Source organism: Helianthus annuus, chromosome 8 (genome assembly GCF_002127325.2).
Source record: "Helianthus annuus cultivar XRQ/B chromosome 8, HanXRQr2.0-SUNRISE, whole genome shotgun sequence".
NCBI classification, from domain to species: domain Eukaryota; kingdom Viridiplantae; phylum Streptophyta; class Magnoliopsida; order Asterales; family Asteraceae; genus Helianthus; species Helianthus annuus.
Genome location: NC_035440.2, coordinates 137,811,689 through 137,820,130, shown reverse-complemented (window position 1 = coordinate 137,820,130; position 8,442 = coordinate 137,811,689). Strand labels below are relative to the sequence as shown.

Genomic DNA, 8,442 nt, shown 5'->3' with positions numbered 1-8,442 from the left:
ATCTATATAAGATCCATATCCCCTCATTCCTTTCGACACTAAAAAAAACACATACACAAACTTTATCCTTCTTCCTCTCAAATACATACATCAGACACACAGACATATCTTCACACATAAGGGTATACGGGGCGCAATCGGGGAGGGAAGCGGTGAACCATTTCCCCGATCGGGAACACCGCCGCCATCCCCGCGGGGTCCCGAATCGGGGGTGAAGATGGGTGTGGGGTTACCGAAGGAGAGAGGGGAAAGGTGGTGGGGCCAGCTTTGTTTCAACCAATCAATGCTTTCCTTTTTTTTTTTTTTTTTTTTAAAAAAAACCCAATTCACCTAATAGGGGAGTGGCGCCATCAAATGGGGGTGTTAGGGGAGTTTAAGAGGGGAGTTGACGTGGCACACGGGGATTGGTTTGACGTAAGAGAGGGGACTCACCTATTAGGTGAGCACCCCCTTCACCCTAATATCAAGAAGTAGACCTTATCCTTCAACACCCTCTCTCTCGATAACACTTACAGGCCTCTCATCTCTCTCGATCTACACAGCCAAACACCCACTAGTCTCCTCCATTGTTATACCTTCCACACACACACAAACTCACTACCAACCCCCCCCCCTTTTGCGATCCGTGTGACGGCCGACCGCCGCCACCATCGTCTGGTGGTGGCACGATGACGAGACAAAATAGAGTAGATCATAGGAGAGAGAGAGAGACTTGTCGGAGAGAAGGGCTGCGAGGAGAGAGAAGTGAACAAGAGAGAAAGACCTGTGGTCGACAACAGCGGTAAAGCCGCCGGAATTGACGACAGCGACGCCGTCGTAGGCGGCGGCGACATTGGCGGACTCTGTTTCTTCTCCGACACACTCCCGTTCAGGTTTGTTCAAGATCTTATGGGTTTTGTGAGGCTCGTGTCTCGGTTCGGTTCAACATCAGGCTCAGGTTCTGTCCGGGTTTTGTTTCTGGTCACCTCCGGATTCACTGTGGTTCAGGTATGCTTCGGTTTGAGTTGTAAGAAAACATGTTTTGGTTTGGGTTTCATGGAAGTCTCGGCTCAGTTTCAGGTTCGGGTCGCGCATCGGGTTCTCGGTTTGGTCAACAAAAGTCAAACAGGGTAAGACTCAGTTTCGAGTCAGCAGGTTCGAGTCTCGGGTCAGTTTCGGATGTCGGTCAGCCGCGGTCGAAGTAAGATCAAGTCAATCAGATTTGAGGTTCGGTGCAGTTTGGATTGACTCGGTCAACCGAGTCAACTCAGTCAAAGCGAGTCAACTCAGTTGACTCAGTCAACGTTTTGACGCGAAGACCTAGTAACGAGATTTAAACAACGCGTTAGATTTTATATATACATTAGTTTAGATTATTTTTTACTACGCGAATCGAGCTCGACCGATACTTTTGGCGACTACTTATACTTTACTTTGCCATGTTTGATAAAATTTTGGTATATATTGGTTGCATTGATCGAATTGTTGTTGAGTTTTGACAAAATACGACAACTTTTTATTGCTGGGATCGTCTAAAAACAGAGGAAACTCTGCCCGTTTTTCTATAAAATCCGTAAAATAAAACGTGTTTTATTATAAAACGAACTACTTTTATAGAATTAAATACAAGTGTTTAATACGACGATAACGCAAACTATTTTACAAAATAAATATAATTATTATATTATTCTCGAATGTTAAACTCGAACCCTTTTTATAAATAAATATAGTTACATATTTATTTCCGACACAAGCAAACCGATTCTCTTATAAAAATAAATATAGTTATATATTTATTTTTAAACACACAAGTCGACGATTCTTTATAATTTGAATATAACTTTTACATTTATTTCAAAAGCCTAAACGACACATATAATACGAGTTCGTCGTATATTATTCGTTACATACACGTACGACCCCTCGGGACGTCTAACGCGATTATAACAATATATTTATATATTTTAACATCTTTCAAGAACTAAGTATCCCAAGACTTAGTAATCTTACCAACAATAAACAAACTAAATAAGTTTAACTTAGTCATTTTCGTTAAGTTGATAACTTACCATTGAATCATTCAGTTAACAATTCGGTAGAGCTCGGTAACACGTAGATTAGTTACCACATTAATTAGAAACTTATAAGATATTCCGTGTTAGGAATATTGTAGAACGCACGCTAACAAGTCAAGTCTTGGAAACGACATCACAAAGTCGTATATAGCTAGCTTTGCACAGGAATATTCAGGTGAGTTCATAACCCCACCTTTTACAGTTTTACACTTTTCTAAACGTTTTCGGGGTTGAAAGACATGCACTTTTTGCAAACTATACAAGAATTACATACTTCTAAAGCATTTTACAAGCAAGTTTTAACTAACATAAATGGTTTACGAAAAGCTTGTGACACCCCAGGAAAACCAGTAAACTACACAACACAACTAGCTTCCTCAGTAACCGCATGCTAAATTTCGGGACGAAATTTCTTTCAAGTTGGGGATAATGTGACAACTCGAGTTTCCAAGGTTTCCATCTTCACATTAATTGCACGAGTAATTGTTTAGTTGTTTGTTTACACGACTTGTTTGCCTTGTAATTATACACACTGGATTATATATTGAGATGGTTGTTTGATATGTTATCTGTTTATGTGATCAAGTGTTTATCATGTATTCTGTTGGAAAAACTTAACTATTTAAACCTTGAACATGTCCGACGAAACACAAGCGTTTCGCCATAAACCACACGATGAAACAAGAAGTGTTACGAAACAAGTGTTTCGCTGGCCCATTGATTCGCCGAAGCCTATTAAGGCCCAGTACGCTTATGTTCGTATAAATTACACGGAACGGCTTCATTCGTCACACCTTTGGCAGAATTGAAAACCCTAGAACCCTTCCTTAGTGTGACGGCAGCTCTGTGTTCTCCCAAGCCCTCTCTAGCGATTAAACCATCATCACTGATATCTCGGTTAGTTACACGTTTGTTAAATCGGCTTCATGATTCTTCGATTGCTTGATACATGTTCGTATATATATGCTTGATTGATGAAAAAGCTGTGAATATAGGTTTTCTCTATAGAATCATATGTTACGTTTATTAGGGTTTCATGAAGTTCTACATAATATTATTGATTGTTTATGGTAATGAATGCTAGCGTAAAGTCCGATTTCACTATTCAGATCGTGACCATATAATGATTCGTTTTAGTAGAGAATTGGCAGACTTAAGTGATTATTAATCGTATATATGTATTGATTGTGTGGATCGTATGATTGACTAGCAAACTGTCATGCCTAGGGTATCGATTACAGAAGCGATATGATTAGTGATCATGGTGTTTTATGTTAATTGCTGGTCCGATGATAGCATGTAGCGGCTGTTGTGATGATTAGGGTTTCTGTGATATTTTTGTAACTGTTATGATATGCGATGAAACTGACATTGTAGACGAAACGCAAATCACGGTGAAACAGAGGGTGTTTCGCCGAGAGTAGATATGACGAAACAGAGGGTGTTTCGTCGAAGGGTTGCATGACGAAACAAGTGTGTTTCGTCGAATGGGTAAACTGCACAGTAACTTGGTTAGGTCTGTTAAGAGTTAACTGGGTTAGTTAACTATTATTGATGATGACTTGTATGAACTTGTATAACTGATAAATGCTATGTGTTAGTGGTTACTTGTATGAACGTGATGATCTTGACTGTTAGTTGAACTTTGTGAATGTCAACTGATTATGTATACGTGCGCACTCTAGGCCTTGACTGACTATTTGTGAGCATATACCTTAGCATACCGAGCAAACCAAGGTGAGTTCACACTCTTCCAAGGCATGGGATTCCCGATGGGTTGGCATTGGAATTGTATGACTACCCGTACGTTCATCACTACTAGACTACTTAACACCGTCCTCGGTTTGGGAAGAACGCCAGTACTAAACCTATGTAAAACCTACGTACTAACGTCCTCGGTTTGGGAAGGACACCAGTGTTAGAACCTACGTAAAACCTACGTACTAATGTCCTCGGTTTGGAAAGGACACCAGCGCTAAACCTACGTACACGCTACGTACTGTCCTCGGTTAGGGAAGGGAACTTATGTAAAGCCTACGTAAACTTATACTCACCACTGTCCTCGGATTGGGAAGGACACTTAGAGATATACCTAATCTAGTACATACAACATGGGAAGCCCCCACCTATTATTGTAAAGGTTTGGGAACAAAGATACTGGTAACGCGTGGTTATGAAACGAATTTACGATTTCTGAAACGAACTCATTAACTGAACAATCAACTGTGAACTCGCTCAACTTTGTTGTTGACTCTCTGTTACATGCCTTGCAGGACGTTAGGTACTCATGGAGCTTGCACTGGGAGGCGCAGTCGTTGTGGGACATGGACAGTGGATGCCATGTTAAAAACATTATGACATTTTGAACTTAATACTTATGTTTGGGTTTTCACATTTATGCTTCCGCTAAACACTTAACTATGTTTCGTTTTGAACACCTTTTGTATTGAAGGGTTGAACTTTATTAATTACTTGTTATGTTCAATATGATTGGTGGCTTGATCCTGGTCAGTCACGCCTCCAAGCGATGATACTCCGCGTGTGGATTTTGGGGGTGTGACAGATTGGTATAAGAGTCATTGGTTATAGTGAACTTGGTTTTAAAAAAAGGGGGGGGGGGAACTTTTGGATAAAACCAGACTATAACCAGAATAGTGCTCAACAATCCACAACGACGCTTCGCTCCACGTGCAAGACTCAACACTATAGGTGATATGGTTTATGTTTTATTGCCTACTTGTTAGTTACATAGAACTTTGCTCATGGTATGCTTAGATAAACGTAGCAACTATTGTTTGCAACACATGTGTGCTTACTCTCTTCTGTCATCTCACTTTCGCGAACCTCTCTCACGCATGTTTCCCTTTTGTTATTAAGATCATGAGTGGACGTGTCAATATGACTCAAGCCCAGTTGACGACTCTGATTAACGAACAAGTTGTTGCGGCACTTGCAGCCGCTCAAGCAGGAGGTATACCCTGCAGTCGCAAACTCACTCTAGGATCTTTAGATCCTACACTCCTAAACCAACTCTTGTGTTTAATCTTGTCCTGTTCTTATACACAACAGGTCAGCACGCTCAGCCACCTGTATGCACGTTCAAGACTTTTATGGACTGTCGTCCTAGCACTTTCAGTGGCACTGAAGGGGCCGTTGGACTCCTCCACTGGTTCAAGAAGCTCGAATCGGTCTTCGAAATGTGTGAATGCCGTGAGGCTCGCAGGGTGAAGTATGCCACTGGTACTCTCGAAGGCATTGCACTGACTTGGTGGAATGCGCAAGTTCAGATGCTGGGGTTGGCGGCTGCTAATGCCACCCCATGGAACGATTTCAAGGAATTGATCAAGCGGGAATACTGCACTCGTGATGACATCCACAAGTTGGAAGTGGAGTTCTTTAACCTGAAGATGACAGGGTCAGAGATAGAGGCGTATACGAAAAGGTCAAACGAGCTGGCCATCTTGTGTACAACTATGGTGGATCCTCCTATCAAACGCATTGAGTTGTACCTTAAAGGCTTAGTACCAGAGATTCAAAGCCATGTGACCTCTCCTAATCTTGCTACTATCCAAGATGTTACTCGTCTTGCTCATCGTCTCACAGACCAGGCAGTGGAACAAAACAAGTTGCCTAAACGTATCAGTGCTACTACCACTACTACTTCTGCTATTCCCAGTGACAACAAGCGAAAATGGGATGGGTATTCCAGCAAGGGTTCGACTACAGTTCAGTCCCAGGCACAACAGTGAAAGACTGATGACTACCAAAGTCCTGGTCAGAAATCTTCTGGTAGTCAGGGGCAGGGTGGATATCGAGGAAACCACCCAAAGTGCAACAGATGCAACAGACACCACAGTGGTCAGTGCAACAAGGGTCGTTGTCAGAGGTGTCTCAAGATGGGTCATGAAGCTAAGGATTGCTGGAGCTCACGGCCTGCAAATCAGAATCGCTAGTAGCAACAGCAAGCACCGCAGAATCAGCAATGGCAACAGGGTAACAAGGGATGTTTTCAGTGTGGCGCTGAAGGTCACTTCAAGAGACACTGCCCACAGTTAAATCAGAATCAGAATCAGAATCAGAACCACAACCAAGGAAATGGGAACAATAACGGGAACAACAATAGGGGAAACAATAATGACAACGGTGCTAGGGGTCGAGTGTTCGTGCTGGGTCAGGGTGAAGCAAGGAATGATCCTAACGTGGTGATGGGTAAGTTCCTTCTCGATGACTTTTATGTTACTGTTTTATTTGATTCGGGTGCCGATACCAGTTATATGTCCCTAAAAGTTAGTCAAATGCTCAAGCGCACACCAACACTTTTGAACACCAAGCATGTTGTAGAGTTAGCAAATGGTAGAAGTCTAGAGGCCACACACATAGTTCAGGGTTGTAATCTTGTCCTCGCTGGTCAGACTTTCTCTATCGATCTCATTCCTATAGTTCTGGGTAGTTTCGACATCGTCATTGGGATGGATTGGTTATCCCAACAGCAAGCAGAGATCTTATGCAAAGAGAAGATTGTTCGTATTCCCCGTTCTGGTAAAGAACCTCTCGAAATTCAAGGCGACAAAAGTGGTGCCGTGGTGGGCATCATCTCCTTTCTTAAGGCCCAGAAGTGTTTACGAAAGGGCCACACCGCTATTTTAGCACTTGTTACTGATGCATCAACGAAAGAGAAGAGAATAGAGGATATTCCGGTAGTACGCGACTTCTCTCAAGTATTTCCTGAAGATTTACCTGGTCTACCGCCTCATCGCCAGGTCGAATTCCAGATCGAACTAGCTCCTGGAGCAGCACCCATAGCTCGAGCACCTTATCGCTTAGCTCCAACCGAACTGGAAGAGCTGTCCAAACAATTTTAGCAAATATTGGATGAAGGTTTTATTCGTCCTAGCTTTTCGCCCTGGGGAGCTCCAGTAGGTTTTATTCGTCCTAGCTCTTCGCCCTGGGGAGCTCCAGTTTTGTTTGTGAAGAAGAAAGACGGTACCTTCCGTATGTGCATAGATTACCGTGAACTCAACAAGGTGACCGTGAAGAATCGCTATCCTCTTCCACGCATCGATGACTTATTCGACCAGTTGCAAGGGTCGAGCTACTACTCGAAGATTGATCTGAGGTCAGGCTACCACCAACTGAGAGTCCGGGACGAGGACGTCTCCAAAACAGCATTCAGAACACGCTACGGCCACTACGAGTTTCTGGTCATGCCTTTCGGGTTAACAAACGCGCCTGCAGTCTTCATGGATCTTATGAACTGAGTGTGCAAGCCTTACTTGGATAAGGTTGTTATTGTATTCATCGACGACATTCTAATCTACTCTAAGAGTCAGGAGGAGCACGAGCAGCATTCACGACTCATTTTGGAACTCCTTCGAACAGAACAACTATACGCCAAGTTTTCAAAGTGCGACTTCTGGCTTCGTGAAGTCCACTTTCTAGGCCACGTGGTAAACAAGGATGGAATTCATGTTGACCCATCCAAGGTAGGCTCGATTAAGAACTGGCCTGCACCTCACACACCAACGGAAATTCGCCAATTCTTGGGTTTGGCGGGCTACTACAGAAGGTTCATCAAATACTTTTCGAAGATTGCGCAGCCGCTTACTCTACTGACGCAGAAGGGCGTCACTTATCGTTGGGGTAATACACAGGAATCAGCATTTCAGCACTTAAAGGATAGACTTTGCAGTGCACCTATTCTTTCATTGCCAGAGGGCACATACGACTTTGTGGTTTACTGCGACGCATCGATTCAGGGTCTTGGTTGTGTGTTGATGCAATGGGATAAAGTCATTGCTTACGCCTCGCGCCAACTTAAGATTCATGAAAGGAATTATACTACACACGATTTGGAGCTGGGAGCTGTTGTATTCGCACTTAAGATATGGAGACATTACCTGTACGGTACCAAGTGCACCATCTACACCGATCACAGGAGTCTCGAGCATATCTTCAAACAGAAGGAATTAAACATGCGTCAACGTCGATGGGTCGAGCTATTAAACGATTACGAATGCGCAATTAAGTACCATCCGTGCAAAGCCAATGTGGTGGCCGACGCCCTCAGTCGAAAGGATACTACACCTAGGCGTGTACGAGCGTTGCAACTCACTATTCAGTCTAGTCTTCCGGCACAGATACGAGATGCTCAGGTAGAAGCATTGAAACCAGAAAACATCAAGGCTGAAGCCTTACGTGGCTCAAGGCAACAATTGGAACGAAAGGAAGACGGCGCCTACTATGTAACAGGACGCATTTGGGTCCCACATTATGGAAACTTGCGCGAGCTGGTGATGGATGAAGCACATAAGTCTCGCTACTCAATACATCCAGGTTCGGATAAGATGTACATGATCTCAGAACTACGTATTGGTGGCCTAGCATGAAA

The 8,442-nt window shown here is 43.3% G+C and overlaps 1 long non-coding RNA gene across 1 annotated transcript; it reads left to right on the top strand.

The window, feature by feature from the left end:
- Positions 1 to 292: 292 nt before the first annotated feature.
- LOC110911797 lies at positions 293 to 1,461 on the top strand. Its single transcript, XR_002577370.2, has 2 exons — positions 293 to 987; positions 1,054 to 1,461. It is a non-coding gene; the product is annotated as an uncharacterized LOC110911797 (long non-coding RNA).
- Positions 1,462 to 8,442: the final 6,981 nt, after the last annotated feature.